Source organism: Adiantum capillus-veneris, chromosome 2, assembly GCF_014529385.1.
Source record: "Adiantum capillus-veneris isolate H3 chromosome 2, ASM1452938v2, whole genome shotgun sequence".
Classification (NCBI taxonomy): Eukaryota; Viridiplantae; Streptophyta; class Polypodiopsida; order Polypodiales; family Pteridaceae; genus Adiantum; species Adiantum capillus-veneris.
In genome coordinates, this window is record NC_140932.1 from 141694899 (window position 1) to 141714043 (window position 19145).

At 41.8% G+C, this 19145-nt stretch overlaps 1 pseudogene; it reads left to right on the plus strand.

Annotated features, from left to right (window-relative positions):
* Positions 1 to 16585: 16585 nt before the first annotated feature.
* On the plus strand, positions 16586 to 18524 carry LOC147463758 (uncharacterized; annotated as a pseudogene).
* The last annotated feature ends 621 nt before the right edge of the window (positions 18525 to 19145 follow it).

Below are 19145 nucleotides of genomic sequence, written 5' to 3' on the forward strand. Positions count from 1 at the left end.
CATCGTGTGTTATCTTGCCATTTGACCATGGTTTGAAACCCCAGGCTTCAAGGTGGTACTTGTACTCTTGCACGCCTCTCCGCCTGGCTTGGTACTAGCTCTGCTCTCACCACCTCCAAAAGTTGCTTCTTTGCTTCATATGATGCTAATTCGATGATGCCCCTGTTATCAAGCACAACCGTGTTGCAGAGAGAGAGAGAGAGAGAGAGAGAGAGAGAGAGAGAGAGAGAAGTTGATAACCCCATTCAATCTCAGCTAACGCTGCTCTCCTACCTACACGAAACACCCTTCCCATTAAAGCCATGGCAGTCCCTGACCTGTGCGGCTGTGCACTACACATAACACTGTCTTCAAAAATGGCACACGATCGAAGACAGGGCCAAATATATGCTGATAGACAGGGAGAGGCACACGTGGAGGAGAGAGAGAGAGAGAGAGAGACTTTCTTTCCTCCCTTTCTTTTCCTTTAGCTCCAAAAATAGTATCTCGATGTGATTCCCTTTAGTGAAACGTCGTAGCCTCCCTATTTAGCTTTATGTAGGCCATAGTGAGAGTTCACCTTGTTGTGTTATGTTTTACGCAACTCCAACAAGTTCATCGACTTATTGTGCTACATTTTACACAACTTGAACAAGAAGTGTGGTGCACTTTTGAAAGGAGTTGGGCTTCCGGTCCGCAATGTGCTCTCTTGGGTTACATTGATTGCAAGGCATGGCGAACAATGGCAGAGGGATGCTCTGGCTATTTCAATAGATGCATTGTGAAGTCTTCTTTTGAAGTTCGGTATCTTGGAATACACTTTTTGGTGGAGGATATGTCCAAGGAAGCTCTAAAATTTCTTGCATAATGACACAACCTCCAATAGCAAGCTTAAGCAATTGTTGCAAAGGAGAAATGCTCATTCCACATTCACTATAAAAACAACCTAGGCTACCATTTTTAGCGGGCATATCCTACCCTTATTGGCCAAGCAAAGGGTTTGCACCCATTTGAGGCATTGCTATTTGAACCTTTTAGATTTGTGTGTGTGTGTGTGTGTGTGTGTGTGTGTGTGTGTGTGTGTGTGTGTGTGTGAGAGAGAGAGAGAGAGAGAGAGAGAGACCCATTGCATCTAAATTGGATGGTGCTGCTTGCCTAAGACCTGCCTCTTGTGCAACCTTGACGCCTGTGAGCATAACTATTGGCTATTAGGACCAATCTTTAGTGCACCTCTCTCAAGCTTGTTGGCAATTCAAAATTGTGGCCAAAAGAGACAAATTTTTATACTCTTGCTATCCAAATTTATAAGGTTTTTGATAGATAATCACATTTGAAGCAAAAAAAAAAAAAAAACACACACACACACACACACAAGCACTAAAAGAAAGAAGCCTCATTTACTTGTTATTATGAGCACTTGACTTGTAGAAGGGAACTACCACAACACAATACCAAACTTACAATTTCTTTTAGGCCGGGTTCACAGTGCATAGTCGAAGTTGCTTCCTTTTTCAGAGATACCCCTCCCCGGGGGTCTATGCACAAAATACACAGTTTACACTTTTATACAATTTTCAATATACATCAGAGTTGTGGAAGCATTTGCATAGGGGAGGAGTTCTTAGCGCCCGACCAAGCATGGAGTTTAGGCCATGAGCCGCATTGCATCCAGAGGTACCTAGCGACTAGTGCTACCCCTGAATGGGTGTTATGTGTAACATTTAATGGCCTAAAAACTTGTGTGTAACGGAAATTAGCATGAACATAGTGGACATTTCATTAGAATAGATTCCTAATGAGAATTACAAAAGTACTTGGGTGGAGAGAGCAACAAAAAGCATAACACCTAGTTAGATAGCATGAACAATACTTTCAAAAGAGAGAGCTATTGACAACAGTTGAGGACCGGATTTGCATGGAGCCGGTCCCCCCTCCAAAAGGCTTTGTATTATGGTTTCTCCCATCAAGAGAGACATTGTACAATACAATTCTTTGTGTTCCTTCAAGACTAGCTAGTGCAATGATGATGAAAGCTTCATGCACTAAGCAAAACACTTAGCAAACACAACATTAATTATCCCCGTTCTCAGACCCAAGACCTCACACACCTTCGAAGATGGTGAGAGCTAGCAGGGTGTGAGAGTAGATTGAGAGGAAGGAGTATCTTATGAGAAAGATGTACATCTCCTCACATAATCACTCATATTAGAATAGATTAGCTTAGTAATTAGCATGGTAGAGGAGATGAGCATGCATTGAAGCTTGGCTCTTGGTTGGATTTGCATCCACATGCCAAGAGTGTGTCGATGTAGGCTTCTATCTCACAAGCTTGGAGTAGGTGATGAGCTCTCCATTAAAGCTTGGGAGAGATGGTCTTCTTTTCTTCACACATGAGGTTGTGTGAGTGTGTGTGTTAATGCCTTGCAAAAATCAGCCCCCTCTCTCTCTTGGGCGACCCCTCTTGCTATTTGCTCTTGCTGTCCTCCCATTGGACCTCCCTAGGGCTAGCCAATGACAATTAAGCAGCATAAGTGATAGCCTTCTGACATGTGTCCCCCTTTCCCCTTTTGTGAGAGCTTTAGGTAATTTAATAATTCAACTAAACTCTCATTGGACCCCTTTGCCTCCTGGCCAATAGGAATCAGGCAAGCCATTGGGCTGCTGAATGCTCATTGGACCCCTTGGGAGACTGTCCAATAGTCATCCAGGAGACTTAATTTTCATTGGTTCTTTTTATTAAGTGTTTTTAAATTAATTAAACTAGATTTACTCTAGCCTAATTCTCATTGGTCCACCTCCAAGGCCATCCAATAGGAATTGGGTACACCTCGTGGGCATCTGTCCTAGGGAGCTGACATGTGTCCCTCATTCCCTTTGTGTAAATGGAGCTTGTGTGTGTGTGTGGCTTTCTCTCTCATCCCCTACATACAAGGCTCGCCCCCTCCCAAGTAGGGATTGCAAAGACTTTTTTGTACACACACAAAGCATCCAATTCCCTTAAGGTTGACCTTTGGACACAACCTTTGATTTTTGGAACCTTAGCATTTTGGAAGTCTTAATGGGCTGAACCTTAGGGTATTTTTAGCTCATTGTTGCACATGGCTCTTTTGCAGATGGCCCCCCCTTTGGATCCCTATTTTCCCTCCTTTGGATCCCTACTGTGGCCGGTCTGCTAGCTTAACCAATATTCTAGCTTTTTCTCCCCTTGCACTTCCCCATATTAAATGATCAGTTTAACATGAGAAAATCATTTAGGAGAATTAGATATTGATTATTATGACATTACCTCTCTCTTGAAATCATAGTCGTCCTCGACTATGGTGTAGAGAAGATAAAGCATATTCACGAGTCCTTTTCTTAGCGGGTAGAGGATCCCTATGTTACCCTACGACATCATTCCACAATGGATGAATAGTCCATTTGGCGCTTGAGAGCCTGAGGCTGCCACAAGCATGTCTGCACATTAGTCCTATCAGTCTTCCGTAGTAGAGTGACAAGCTCTACTTGGTGTTTGGGAGACGTCGTCTCCGCAAACTTAATCTAAGCATGCATACTACTTCATTTTTGTGCACAATAAAGAAAAAGAGAGTCTTATAAGACAAAAACTTTGTTCATTTTTAACATTTTGTACATTTGCTTACTCTTGGGAAGCATTGTAAGCATTGACAAGGTTTAGGTTATCCTTTAATTGTATGCCTTGCATCCATCTAGCATCTTCAAAAGGATAATTCTTAAACTTAATAAGATATCGTCGGATAGTCTTACCGCCTCTTAATACCTTGTCTTCATGTCGGAGAATGGACTCGGGCTGCAGCACCTCCTCTTGGTCCTCGATCTCCGATGGGTCTTCAATAGTTGGTTCTTGAGGTGGCTCTCCTTTGTAAGGCTTTAATAGGCTCACATGGAAATCATTGTGTATGAGCCAGTGATTGGGCAACTTGAGTTGATAGGCCATCTCATTGATTGGCCTAAGAATCTGGAAGGGAGCATAGTACCTTTTTGCTAGTTTAGCATAGTACTTTTGGTGTCCCGTAGGATTCTTGCCCGTCGTGTGCCTTAATCGAGCCTTGGGAAACTTTAATAAGACCCAATCATTTTCTTTAAAGGCTTGTACACCACATTGTGGGAAGAGAGAGAGAGAGAGAGAGAGAGAGAGAGAGAGAGAGAGAGAGAGAGAGAGAGAGAATATAGTGGGGGGTGAAATAGAGTGCACAGAGACCTAAGAAAATGACAACAAAGAATCTTTAAATGCCCCGTCTAAATGAAATAGGCAACCATGTATTAATGCAATGACAAAATCTGGGTATACCATAACATCAAAAAGTTTATGACAAAATAACTAGCAGAGCACCGGACCCTGTGTAGGGATCAACCGGTCCACCCATCCACTTTTGCTCTACTACAGACATAGAGAATTTCTGTGAGGGCCTTGCTCGAGGACCACCGATTGTACCATCTCCAAATGGATACATCGTGATCTCCGACATACCTCCCGCTTGGGACCGACACCAAGACTGGACTCCTCCTGCTCTTCGATGCCAACTCAAGGGGGTGATAACATTCACTTTCTCTCATATGGATCCCTTAGCCCCAAAGAACCCTTGCTTACCGGTCAAACTTACCAATCAAAGTTAACCCTTGGTTCAAGGTCATTGACGCTTATTTCCCAGTTATGACCGATCACAACCGTCAATGCGTTCCCTCTAAGGTGAGTGTATTATAATCTACACGAATCCCTCGATCCCAAGTTGTTCTCCCGCTCCATAGATCGGAATCCCGTGTCCCCGCAACATAAAATTGGGTTCAACTTTTCGGCCAACAATTAACCCTCCGAAATCCGCCCACCCACTGAACCGTTTGATAAATGCACCTTCCCAAGGTAATACTATGATACTAGAAAACAACATTCCAATCATGTCAAACCAAGAATACGTTTCAAGCCTTTGAAAGTAGCATGCAAACTATTGCATACCCTTGCAAATGTGCATTTATCAGGTCATTCCCACCTTTCTCCTTTATAGAATATTTTTACTTCCTTTTCCCTGTAATATTAGTAAACTTATCTAGTTATCTTTCAAGCAATCACACGTACTCCTCCAGGCATATCCCTATCCTTGTCCCAGGACTCGGGTATCCTGTCTCCTCCATCACGTGTGGAGGCGATGCCTTTACACAGATTCCGATTCTTATTTTTCTTTATCTTGTGTGGGAAAGGCTTCAAAGATAATCTACTTTAGGTTTCTTTTAAATCAATAATCCCGAGAAGAAGAGCAAAGGTTCGGCTGATGAGGACAATTGCGGAATAGCCCATTTAGGTTCCTAGCCTTTCCAAGGTTCCTTTTTATGAAACAATTTGAAGAGTTACTTAATTAAGTCACATCTTCCTCCCTTATCATGATCCCTCCATGGATCCTTTTTCCTTCCTCCTTTCCGTCGGCATCAGGCCTACCTGGATTAGGCCAATTTCCAAACGTATCCGTGGGTCCATTTCACCCGACCGGGACACACTTCTATTCAATCCCCATTCTAGGGCAATGAATGAACCCGAGCTCACAACATAGACCAACATTTATCAGTCCTAACTGAAAAGGACCATCCCCCGTTGTATCCCATAGGTAAACACCTGCGCCGGTCTACAAACACGAAGACAAGTTCACACATAAATTTCTATATTATGCTAGGGCTATCCACGTCAATCTTCTTGGTAAAGTTTTTAATACTAGTTTAAATTTAGATTAAGTGCCTTGAGTTAATTCCTATTTCCTTTTGATTTTTCTACTCAAACAAAACCTTAGAAATCAACGAATCTCTTGAAAATTTAAGATTTTGTTTCGACAAAAGTTTCGAGTTAACTCCGACTTTGATGAATTCCCTTTTTGTCCCTTTTCATCATTTTCCATCCAATGGCACATCTCCATGGAAGTGATGGGAGTTTTATGTTCAAGCAACACAGTCACGACATCCACGAAGCTATCCTCTTACTCCCCCTTTTGAATTTGCAAAACAAACTTGAAAGTAGACAAACTTGAAATGAACAATACATATGCTTTCTATAATGAGTTTTTCTTGGTATGTCTATGCATGGTATACAGAAAACTTTGGAATACACCAACTTGCAATCTTGAACAATTACTCAGAAACTTCCTTTGAGTGCTTCTGCAAGAGTGAAACTCTTCTATGCATGGTAGTGTAAAAATTACGAAGTTTTAAGAGTGGACATGCTAGTGTATTGTAAAATACACATGTAATAGTATACGAATGATTAACAAATTTTTCTTTAAGAAGGGATTTAGGCATACCTTTACTACCATGGAGAGGATTAATTATGTTTCTAGAAGAGGTGTATGGTTTCGGAACTTTCCATTTGGTAAGAGAGAAAGGAGGTGACGACTTTATGGAAAATCCTCTTTTTCAATTAACTTCCTTTGGTTATGCTAAATTAACCTTTAAAACCTCAACTTCTCCTTGAGAAATTAAGTATTAACCTAATTTGCATTACTAAACAAAACGTTGCACATATACAACCAACCAAGAGGTTATATGTTTTTGTCCTAAGCAAAAAGGATTGCTTATGAAAATTGAAGAGCTTAAGCAAAAATTTAAGTAAGCATGGAAGTAAATCTCTTTCAAGAATGAGAAGTAACAAGATGAACTTACCTTAGTGTGTATATGGTAGGGTCTTCTCCTTGCTTTGGAAGAGCAACGACGAAGTGTATTGACGTATCCGGTTCTTTTCCGCTTCACTTTGCTTGAAACCATTGATTTGGCTATGGGAGTAAAGAGAGGTTAAGAAAATTCAAGCTATGGGAAGCTTGAAGGTTAGGAGAGAGAAGGTGAAGAGTGTAATGGTAATTTGGATTATGGTTATGGACATGGCTTCTCTTGAGGAGAGAGGTGTGTGTGGGTGTGTATGAAGGAGGATTAGCTTTGGCTTTCATAGCTCACTATCAAGCTTGCACTTTCAAAATGTGAAGAGAAGTGAAGTGAAGTGTTTAATGAGTAGGGAAGGCCTCCTTTTAAGCTTAATTTGATAAGGCTCTTAACTTATCACGATAAGTTACTTTTTGTATATCTTGATATCCTTTTTTACTTTTGTATATCTTGATATCCTTTCTTCCTTTTCAAAGCTTCTCCAACAAGCTACTTATGCAAAAAGCTGCTTTTCCTACAAGTGGCTCATGCAAGAAGTTACTTTTCCAACAAGTGGCTTATGCAAGAAGCTACTTTTCCAACAAGTGGATTATGCAACAAGATACTTTTCCAACAAGTTACTTTTCTCCTTACCCTTATTCTTTCTTTGTTTTTTTATGAAAATTTATTTTTTCTTGAATTAAAACTAATTTCAAAGTATAACAAGGGTGACCCTTTGGGGTTAGGATCACTTTCACAATAATGTCCGTTTGGCTATGGTTACTGAAGCTATGGGTTTGGTTCCTCAATATTACTGCGTGATGAGGTCAATGCATTGAGGTTTTTCAGAATGAGTCTTTTTGCTTGCTCATTTCCTTCCTTATCAAAAGATATATATTTATCCTCACTTTGGTTTACCACTTAGAGGGCCTTTTAACTTCACACCTCATACTAAAGAGGTCAGTGAAACAATTTCACAACGAATCCTTCCTATTAATGAGATGTCTAATATGTGCCCAACTTGTGATAGTTGCTTCTGTGATCATGTAATGGATGGGCTTATTGACCTCTAGAAAATGTAGCTTCGTTGTATCCCTTTCATCATGTTCTAAGATCTTGATGCCTGTCTTAAGTCCTTCTTTCTCTGATTTTTCTTGATGGATATAATAAAATTGGTTTTGAGTCCTTATATTTGGTATTGGATAGAAGTCCTTGAGAGAATTTCGAACTTAGCTAAATCTATTTATTGATTTTGTAATTCCATACACAGATCTGAGTCACAAGATGTAAAGGACAACGCTAATCTTGTTATTATTTGGCAAAAGGTCAGGTACAAAAGTTCAGGAAGATAGAACTTGGATTTGTAGTTACATGGGCTAACATGGTTTAATTTGAGTATAAAAAAGAGGAGAATCCTGATAAAAAAAGATGAGGAAATTGAGAAGTAAGACGTTCCCAATCTTCCCAAGAGGCATCTTCAATGGGATAGCCCTTCCACTGGACCAAAACCTCCCGAATTGTTCGGTGTCGTAGCTTTTGCTCCTTCATGTCTAAAATCTGCTATGGCTCCATCTGGAATTCTTACTGTGTGATAAGAATAGTCTCTTCATCATTTAGGATGTGAAGGGGATGTGCAACTTATCTTTTTAGCAAGCTAACATGAAAAACATTGTGCACATGCAAGTGAGGGGATAAAGCGATTTCGTAAGATTGGTCCCCTATCCTTCTCAGAATGTCAAAGGGTCCACAATATCTATATGCTAACTTCTTGTATTTTCCCAATTTGAGTGAACTTCTCTTTGGTTTGACCCTAAGGAAAACTCTATCTCCTGCCTTAAAAATTCGGGGAGATCTATGTAAATTGGCATAACTCTTTTGCCTGTCACTTGCTCTCTTAAGGTTATCCCTTATTATTTTGATTTGGCAATCCATTTCTTCAAGTGTATTCTTTGCTGCAGGCACTAGGAGACTTGGGTTGGCTATCCTGAGAGGAGTGATACAGCCTTGTCGATAAAGAGCTTTGAATGGGGACATTCCTAGGCTTCTATGGTAGGAAGAATTATAAGCAAATTCCATTAAGGGTAAATATGTGATCCAAAGATGAGGTTGATGAGACTGCAATATGATCTCAACATATCTTTTATGACTTGGTTAACTCTTTCGGTTTGTCCATCTATCTCTAGGTGATAGGCTGAACTCAGGTTTAATTGACTGCCTAAGGATTGGAACATGGCCTTCCAAAACTTAGAGGTAAAATTGGCATCACAATCACTATTAATCCTAATAGGTATTCCATGTAATCTGATAATTTATTTTACAAAAGTTTGAGCAATATCTGCTGCTGGAGAGGCAATGGTTTTGACAGGGACAAGGTGAGCTACTTTGGTGAGTTTATCCGCCACCACAAAAATTGAATCAAAATTTCCAACAGTCTTGGGTAATCGTATTACAAAATCCATACTGATGCACTCCCACTTCATTGTAGGTATATCCAATGGTTGTAGCTTCCACGAATCTTAACTCTTTCAGCCTTCACCTTTTGGCATACCAAACACTTCTTAACATACTCTAAGGTATCCTTTTTCATCTTAGGCCAGTAGACATTTTGTTTAAGAGAAGAAAACGTTTTGTGATAACCTGGGTGAGCTGCAAGGGGAGTTTCATGAGCTTCCTTTAGTATTTGCATCCTTAAGCATGTAGGTATGCACAATTGATTCCTGAAGAATAAGAGTCCATCTTGAATAGAGTAGTCTTCTAGATATCTTTTCTGAACTTGGGCTTGGATTTCTTGGATCAAAGGACCAAATTCCTCATTAGTTTGGAGGGTGTTTTGAACTTCTTCAAGTAGAGTTGAATGGACTAGCATAATGGCAAGGGCCACTACTCGTCGGCTCAGAGCATCTGCAGCTTGATTTTCCTTGCCTTGTCTAAATTTGATCTCAAAAGTAAACTCTTGTAGGAACTCAACCCATCGCCTTTGTCGCATGTTGAGATCTGGCTGGGTGAAAATCCACTTGAGGCCTTTGTGGTCAGTAACAAGCTAAAACATTTTTCCTAAAAGATAGTGTCTCCACTTTTTGAGGGCATGAACCACAGCTAGTAGTTTGAGTTCATGGGTGTCCTCATGAATCCTGAGCTGTCGTGATTCATAAGCTACGGGATGGCCTTCTTACTATAGGATTCCACCTATACCTTGTATGCAAGCATCCACTATCACCTTAAAGGTTTTTCTAAAATTTGGAAGTTTGAGAACAGGTTAACTGGCCAAGATCTTCTTTAATTTGTTGAAGGCTCTATCTCTCTGGTCGGACCAGATGAAGGGTTCCTCTTTCTTTGTGAGTTCAATGAGAGGGCCTGCGATGAGTGCATAGTTTTTAATAAATACTCTACACCATCTTGTGACGCCAAGGAATCCCCGTACTTCTGAAACAGTCTTGGGAATGGGCCTCTAAACTAGAGCTTCCACCTTAGCTGGGTCGAGAGAAAGACCATCCTTTGAAACTATGTATCCCAAATAGGCAACCTTCTCTACAAAGAAAGAGCATTTGCTCCCCTTCGTATAGAGTTGGGCTTTTCTGAGAATATCCAAGACATGGCGTACATGCCGCTCGTGATCTTCTCTACTCTTCGAATATATAAGGATGTCATCAAAGAAGACTAGAACAAAATCATCTAACCCTGTCTTGAAGAGGTCAGTCATGAGATGGTGCAATGTGGCAAGGGCATTAGTTAGGCCAAAAGGCATGACGGTGAACTCATAATGCCAAAACCTTGTGTTGAAAGCTGTTTTTGGAATATCCTCCCTTTTTATCCCAAATTGGTAATAGCTTGATCTGAGATCAATCTTGGTGAAAAATTTGGAACCACCGAGTTGATCAAGCAGCTCATCTATGCGAGGCAAGGGATACTTGTTCTTGACAGTGCACTGAATTAGGCCTCAAAAATCTATGCAAAGTCTAAACGTTCCATCTTTCTTCTTTTGGAAAAGCACAGGAGCACCCCAGGGAGAGACACTCGGTTTGATGAAACCTTGTTTCAAAAGCCGAGCCAACTGATTCTTCAGCTCTATGGATTCGGAAGGTGACATCTTGTAGGGAGTCCTTGCTATTGGTTGGGCACCAAGAATGAGCTCGATCTCGTGCACTAATTCCCTAGGTGGTGGAAGATTTGTCAACTCCTCTAGAAGAATATCTTGATATTCATTTAGCCATTCAAGCTCTGATTCTTCTGATTTGGTCTCTGGTTTATTGAGTCTTATAACATAAATTGACAGTTATTTCTTTAACCCCTTAACCAAATGACTGGCTTTGACCACTTTTAGGGGAGCTTTCCCTGTTCTGCCTTGCACTAAGACTTGTTCACCCTTTGAACCTGAAAAAGAGATGCTTCCTTCACTGCAATGGATATTGTCTTTATTTTTGCTCAGCCAATCCATCCCTAGGATTCCTTCAAATCGTTCCATCTTTAGGATTCTAAATCTTTGTTGGGTTGAGTGACCTTCTAGTTGAAAGGATAGGTCTACCATCTGTTCATCTGTCAAAATGGTGGATCCAGTTGCTAGAGAAACCCATAAATTATGACCTGTGGGTTGGGAGGTGACTTGCAATATTTTTACAATGTTAGGTGACAAAAATGAATGTGAGCTACCAGAATCAATAAGAAAGAAAAGGGTTTACCCTCAGACTCTCCATTAGTCTTAAGAATGGAGAATTGTCGATTTTGCCCACTGGGATCCAAGGCAGCATAAATGTGGGCTTGCTCCTCCATCTCATCCTTGGCTGAAATGAAGTTCACAGTTGATGTTCTAGGTGGGTTGTTGGTTGGATCTTGTCCATGAATATGAGGCATAGGATTAGGTCTTGCCTGTGCTCGATTTTGCCCTCTACTTTGAAGGTTTCTGAATTGTCCCCCTTGATTGGGAGGATTCAGACGGTTAACATGGGGGGCCAAATTACTGGAGTCATTTTCTTTAGGGCATTCGGCCTTCTTATGACCAAACTCTAAACACTTGTAGCATTGAATCTGTCTTCCACTTTGAGTGACTGGAAGGGCGTTCACACAAACAAAGTGTGGTGGCGGTTGGGGTTGGGGTTGGGGTTGGGCAGATGGCTTGGGTATAAATGGTACTTTATTTGCTTGACATGGCTAACCGTGGTAAGAAAGAAATTCTCGCTTCCTATTAGTTGTGGTGCCTCCCTTAAAAAGGCTCTTATGCTTTGACTTGGCCCAGATTAAAGCGTCTGTGAGTGAGACAAGTCCGAGGGACTCTACTTCAGAAGCCAAATCTCCTCCGAGTCCAAGGATGAAGCGACTTAGATTCTGTTCCTCTGTCATGAGAGGAGCATATCATGAAAGCAAAACAAACTCCTCATAGTAAACTTTGACATACCTATTTCCCAGCTTGCATGAAAGAAACTCATTCATCTTAGTGGTGGAGTAGTCTAGGGGAAGATAGCGTTCCTTGAGATGATGCTTTAACTTATCCCAACTCTGAGTCACCTCTGCTACTTGGCAATTTGACAATTGAGCTTCCACCATGTTTTTGCAGGTCCTTCTAGCTTGGCTCTTCCCATTATCCCTTGAGCTATTGAATTGTAACCAGCCTTGAGATCCTTATCACACCCAAAATCCTCTACAAGGGCTGTAGCAAGCGAAATTTGGTTGAGACGTGGCACAGAGGTAACTTGGGGTGTTGGTGACACTTGTGAATTGAGTGGTGTATGTTCTGAAGCACCGACTGTTGGTAAATCCTGAGGAGCCTGGCTTCTTGTGAGTCTATGTGGCATATTTTTATGGCTGTGACAAAAAAAAAAATTCCTTTTTCTTAGCAATCGAGTTGAAAAACCCTTCAAATATACAAGGCTAGTTAAATTATTTTCAGAGATAGACCTTTCAAAAAGGTAAACTCTTTGTTTATTTTCATTATCTCACTCCTTTCTACAAGAGTCAATTAAGACCTTTATCTATCCAAGGACAAAAACCGTGCTCTGATACCACTTATGAGGGACATGCCCGGGGACCACCGACAGTACCATCTCCAAATGGATACACCGTGATCCTCGACATCCCTCCCGCTTGAGACCGACACCAAGACAGGACTCCTCCTGCTCTTCGATGCCAACTCAAGGGGGTGATAACATTCACTTTCTCTCATATGGATCCCTTAGCCACGAAGAACCCTTTCTTACCGGTCAAACTTACCAATCGAAGTCATCAGACTAACTTGGAACTCAACCTTCCAGGGTCAATTGGTGGGAGTTCTCTAATTCACCCTTGCTTCAAGGTCATTGACGCCTTTTTTCCGGTTATGACCGAGCACAGTTGTCAATACGTTCCCCTAAGGTGAGTGTATTATAATCTACACGAATCCCTTGATCCCAAGTTGTTCTCCCGCTTCATAGATCGGAACCCCGTGTCCCCACAACATAATATTGGGTTCAACTTTCCAACCAACAATTAACCCTCCGGAATCCGCCCACCCACCAAACCGTTTGATAAATGCACCTTCCCAAGGTAATACTATGATACTAGAAAACAACATTTCAATTATGTTGAACCAAGAATACATTTTGAGCATTTGAAAGCAGCATGCAAACTGTTGCATACCCTTGCAAATGTGCATTTATCAGGTCGTTCCCACCTTTCTCCTTTATAAAGTATTTTTACTTCCTTTTCCCGGTAATTTTAGTAAACTTATCTAGTTATCTTTCAAGCAATCACATGTACTCCTCCAGGCATATGCCTATCTTCGTCCCAGGCCTCGGGTATCGTGTCTCCTCCGCCACGTGTGGAGGCGGCGCCTTTACACAGATTCCAATTCTTATTTTTCTTTATCTTGTGTGGGAAAGGCTTCAAAGATAATCTACTTTAGGTTTCTTTTAAATCAATAATCCCAAGAAGAAGAGAAAAGGTCCGGCTGATGAGGACAATTACGGAAAGAATCTAAAGTCTAGACCCTCTATTTGGATGTGCACCCCCCCCCCCCCCTTCTCTCTCTCATGTGACTCTCTCTCTCTGAATGTGCAGCCCATCTTTGATGACTCTATGGCAATTCATGTGATGTAGCTTGCACACAAAAAGACGCTACCCCTTCTCAGCAAGCCATGAAGGCTGCTCACCACCACATCGACACGGAATCAAAATTGCTAATCACAAGTTTTTGTTGATAATATATAGTTTCATTTTGTTGAGATCTCTCTCTCTCTCTCTCTCTCTCTCTCTCTCTCTCTCATGGTATACAAAAAAAATATCCCTCAAAGGGTCTATGCTGGTGCAGATCCTTCGAATGCATTTTTTTTTAATAACACGTTGAAGAGCCTTAAGGTAGATCCAAACAATAATTATTGCAAAATACCAACATTTTTTGCAATTCAACTCTATTTTCTTAGATTTTTCAAGTTGATTTTTTCCTTCTCCACCTCCCATCAACCGGCTCAAGGCTAAGCCGAGGCACACTTTTCCTGAACATTGGTCAGTGCACACCTTTCGAGATAGTTTTTTATTTAAAAAAAATAAGAGCATATTGGAGGGTTTTAAGAAGGAAAGTCTTTTGCATTGACTACAAATTGATGGGTTTTAAAAATACAAAAGTCTTTTGTATTTACTACATAAGGATAAGGAGAGAGTTTTTTTTAATAAAAATAACCCTTTCCCAAAGAATCTGCGTCAACACAAGTTCTCGACGCAGATCCTTTGGGGAAGGGTTATTTAAAAAAAAAGTCTCTCCTTTTGTACAATACAAAAGACTTGATTTTTACTCACTCTCTCTCTCTCTCTCTCTTTCTTTTTGTAGTCAATGCAAAATACTTTTCCTTCTTAAAACCCTCTAAGTGCTCTTTGATGTTATAAGAAAAAAACTATCTCAAAGGGTGATACAGTGATCGATGTTCAAGAAAAGTGTGCCTCTATTTAGCCTTGAGCCAGCTGATGGGAAGCAGAGAAGGAAAAAATATGCTTGAAAATCTAAGAAAATGGATTTAGATCGCAAAAATGTTTGTACTTTGTAAAATTTTCTCTTTGAATCTACCATAATGCGGATTTCATACGTTTATGGAATTGATTTTTTCCAAACACTGGTGTTGGTGCACACCCTTTGAAGAAGATTAGCCATCTCTATTGCCATGCCTATGGATTAAAAAGAATAAATTTTCCTTTCCCTTTCCTGGCACGTGATGGCACCACCTCGTATCCATCTTGCTCGGCATGTAGCATTGAGCCCGCCGTCCTCATGCATTGATCCTTGCTGGGCACCTACTATCTTTCCAACGATGGCCACACGTCGTCTTCCTCCTCTATGGGTTGTCCATGCCATGCATTGCCCGCCTTTTCCTTTCCTTACTTGCCATAGGGTATCTTGTTAGATACCCTCTAATAACCCATGTGTACCACCTATTCGGCTTCTTTAATTCATGCCATAACAAAGGTGTTGCTCGTGTTCATGCACTGCTCTACCCTGAGCACCCCCTCCCCTCCCAAGGTTTTTTGCACCCTGCAACCCCCACCTCCACCTACCTCCCGCCCCCTGCATAGGTCCCTCTGCCACTCATACTCTCCATGTGCCCATGTTACGCTAGTGACAATCATGTTGTCCCTGCACCCATGGAACGATGGTGATGATCATACTTTCCTTCCTACATGCACCAATGATGTCTGTCTCTCTCTCTCTCTACGTTGAGACTGCTTGCAACCTATGCTGGTAGATTTCCCCACTCATTTGAGAGAGAGAAGCATCTTTCAATGAGCTCTCCCGCGTCCGCCATCTACCCTACGACCTTTGGTCTGTGTCATGTTTGGTCTCCACCATCTCCCTCCGTGCTCTAGCCCCACCCCCTCAACAGGTTCCTGCCCTTTGGCATCCTCGCTTCATAAAGACTCACAAACTCTAACTCGCCTTCACAAAACATCTCTCATGCACCTCGTCGCCGCACGGCCCTGCACATAGTCACCGATGTCTTTACATACGATGCAAAGAGGAGCCACAACCGACGTAGGAGAGCGAAATAACCCTACCGTCTGCAAACCTGCATGAGAGAGAGAGAGAGAGAGAGAGAGAGAGAGAGAGAGACGGACGTAGATGTGAGGAGCCAATATCTTCGCACACATGAGAAGAGCAACATAAAGAAACACTTTTTGGCCAAGAAGGCCATAGGGAAGTATTAGAGAAAACGTGCAATTCTCTCACTATTAAGTAGTCACCCTCACATTAACTTTTATAGTGACATTTCAAGTCATTTAAACCCTAACTATATTCATTTGGACATTTTCATTATGAAAATGAGTGTGTGTGTGTGTGTGCGCGCGCGCACGTGCATCTCTCTCTCTCTCTCTCTCTCTCTCTCTCTCTCTCTCTCTCTCTCCCCCTTAAAGTGTTCGGGAAAAAATATTTATACAGACATATAAAATTTCTTTTCTTGAATATGCCTAGAGAAAATGTTAAAAATTAGATTTACTTTTCAAGTTTTTACATTATTTTTCTCTATTTCGAGGTGGAACTTCTCCTTTTCCCCTTGCTCTCAATTGACATTTTTGAAATTGAAAATGGCACCAGTGTTAGAAAAAACCCGGAATCTAGTGTATTTTAACCGGTTAAAATTGAAAAATCCCTAGTAGATTTTAAGCTTGCCTTTAAGAAAACCGACAAATTTACACAATTGTTAGTGTAATTGTCGGCAAAAGATTCAAATTTTGACCTATAAACCGAGAGAATTTCAAGTTTCCTCTTATTTTGATTGTTTAGGAAAAATGTATTTTTCGAGCCATGAACGACAAGATATTAAGTTGAGACACATTTTTCTCGAGCACAGACCATTAACATGTCAAATGTGTTCTAATAATCATTTATTACAACAAAAAATGATGCCTTCTTGAGGCCATTGTGAAGTGTTTACCTTGTTTTTGGCCTGCTGAAGAAAAGGCCTTAGTGTTGGGCTGGGTTGGGCGTCCTTTGACGGATGGCGTCCACGTGGACGGCTAGTAGCTTTTTAGCTTTGTGTGAAGGCGAGGGCTACACGACGACGTGACCTCGATGTGATAAGAGGAGGAAAACAAGGGCAAGCCTCTTCTACCGTCGTGTGCGCACACAGATTGTGACACACATAGGCACTCTCTCTCTCTCTCTCTCTCTCTCTCTCTCTCTCTCTCACCCAAAAACCGGACGGCCCGCACCTTCTTGTTGCATCAGTCTGGTCTGCAGCTTGCCCCCTTTCACCCATTATAAGTTATAACTTGGTCGTCAAATCCTCCTAATTCGAAGACTTCAGAATCGTAGCGTCGATGCAGCTTCTCCAGCTTTGCTTGACTAGTGTCGATTTAAACCATTCAAGTACCAAGGTCAAGCTTGCTACAAGCTATGTAGCAGGCAATGTTGTTTCTTGAGCATCTTTCGCACGTCGACCTACAAATATCACAGTACATCTAGGGGGTGTTGATTATTAATGGGGACTTCTGTCAACAACTAACTTTCCTTCTCGTTGTCTCCTTACTTGGCTATAGAGGAAAGATCCCCTGTGGAGGAAGCTGCATCTGTCGCTCATCATAATGCTATGCATGGCACAGGAGGTGTGTACAGAGGCGCTCACCTCAACCTTTATCAAAGCAGCGATCATGATCATCATCAACACCAACCGCCAGCTCACTAGTTGCATGCGGAAAGTTTGAGCTCTCCTTTGAGTTCTGCCTGCTACAGTAGCGGCTGCACATCCGCTTCCTTATGCTTTGCTTATTTACCTGCAGAAAATCACGGCTCCTTCACCTCTCAGATGCTTGATATTGCTCGCATCATGCCACATTCAGTAGGCACCAACAGTCATGAAGCTGTCATAGAAGCTTTTCCCAACTCGTCCTCTTCATCTGGTAAGCATTCATGGTCGTTTAGCAATTTCTTCTCCTCATTTATCTGCGTCAGTGTAAGTAGCGACTCCCTGAAGTAAGTGTAATTAGTCACTCCTTGATCACGCTTCTTTGAGCCTTAATTATTCTTGCCTCTTAAATGAAGACATCGAACATCCACAATGCCTACCAACAATGTGCATGCAGTTTTCTTGCTTCCGAAAATCGATTATTACCTTTGTGCGTTGCTTCTCGAAGCTCCTTCACTCTCACCATGTTTTCTCTGCTGGCCTTCTGTAGTTATCTCTCGCATACACAAATCTGTCCTTATGCGGGCTAAGCTAGTTTACCTCTTGGTTGTCCTGCACCTAAGGTTCGAGGCAACTCGTGAAATAAAGGGACTTAGCAAATATTTGTGCATGCAGAATGGCCTCACTTTAAAGCTTTGGAGCAGTTTGCACCTGTGCAGCCGCACTACCTGATGAACACAGGTTTGGTAAATATGGTAGGAGGCAACGGCAATGCAGACTGCGATTTAGAAGATTGTCACGATCCTCGTCAACACTATTTCCAGGCAGAGGCAACAAGTCATCCATGTAATATATTGGCTCTACAGAACTTTGGTGTGCGAGTGAAGACAGAAGATGGGCCTAAGTTGGAAGACTTCCTAGGATCTGGAGGGCCAGATTATAACCATGCGGGAAATGAAAGCATGTACTATCATCACCCTCATGACCATTCCACGCTGGAGGTTATCAACATCAACTCCACGCCCTTCCCCACATCATCATCTTCATCACCGTCATAAAGCCAGATACCCCCCCTCCATCCATGTTGTCGGAGCTTCTGGACCACTCTATAACCACAATGCAGACAGTCTACCCCAGACAAGAGCAGTTCCACTCCTTGATCATTACGATGTACAATCAAGCAAGTTTCTTCACTTGCATGGCCATCAGCCCAATCTCACGCCTAACTTTCTTCATTTCCCACCATCGCTGCATCCTCAAGCTCCTTTCGTGGTTGACAATTTGTTGACGACAAGCACTGTTGCAACGAGACATGGCTCCATGGTTATGGAGAGTTGAGGAGTGCATTAACGCTGTGGAGAAGGCGTGCAAGTTTACGTTGTTGTCACCTGACGCTTCCGCCAGCTCGCGTGTGGTTGCAACCTGTCTCTCTTTCAATCTCTGACAGGAAGCCCTCTTCTCGGCATTGCCGAGCTCTGCCTGCCACAGTGCAAGCTCTCTCTTCGCTACACGCACATGCGTGCGCATATCCACACGCTCTTTCTCTCCAACATGCACCCGTCTGGAGGTAAGCACAATTTCATCAGATCAGGCAAGCATATTGGCATCTTATCCCCACGCAAATCCTACATTCTTGCTGAGTTAAATCTTTTCAAGCTTTAGACTACCTCTCTATCCAAAACTTGTACCTTATTTGTATGTCTTTGAGCTGCTCATCTTAGCTCAATCTTCTTTTTGATCCTTGTAGACCAAGATCATCATCATCATACAAAGCCATTTCTGTATTGTGCGCTTTCCAATTCAGCTGTATGACAAATTATTGTGCGCTTTCCAATTCTGTATTGTGCGCTTTCCAATTCAGCTGTATGACAAATTATTAATCCTTAATTTCAACTCAAACCAATTGAAACATAAATTCTAATGGCCACGGGGGGCTTCTTGGGGCTTAATCAATGCTAA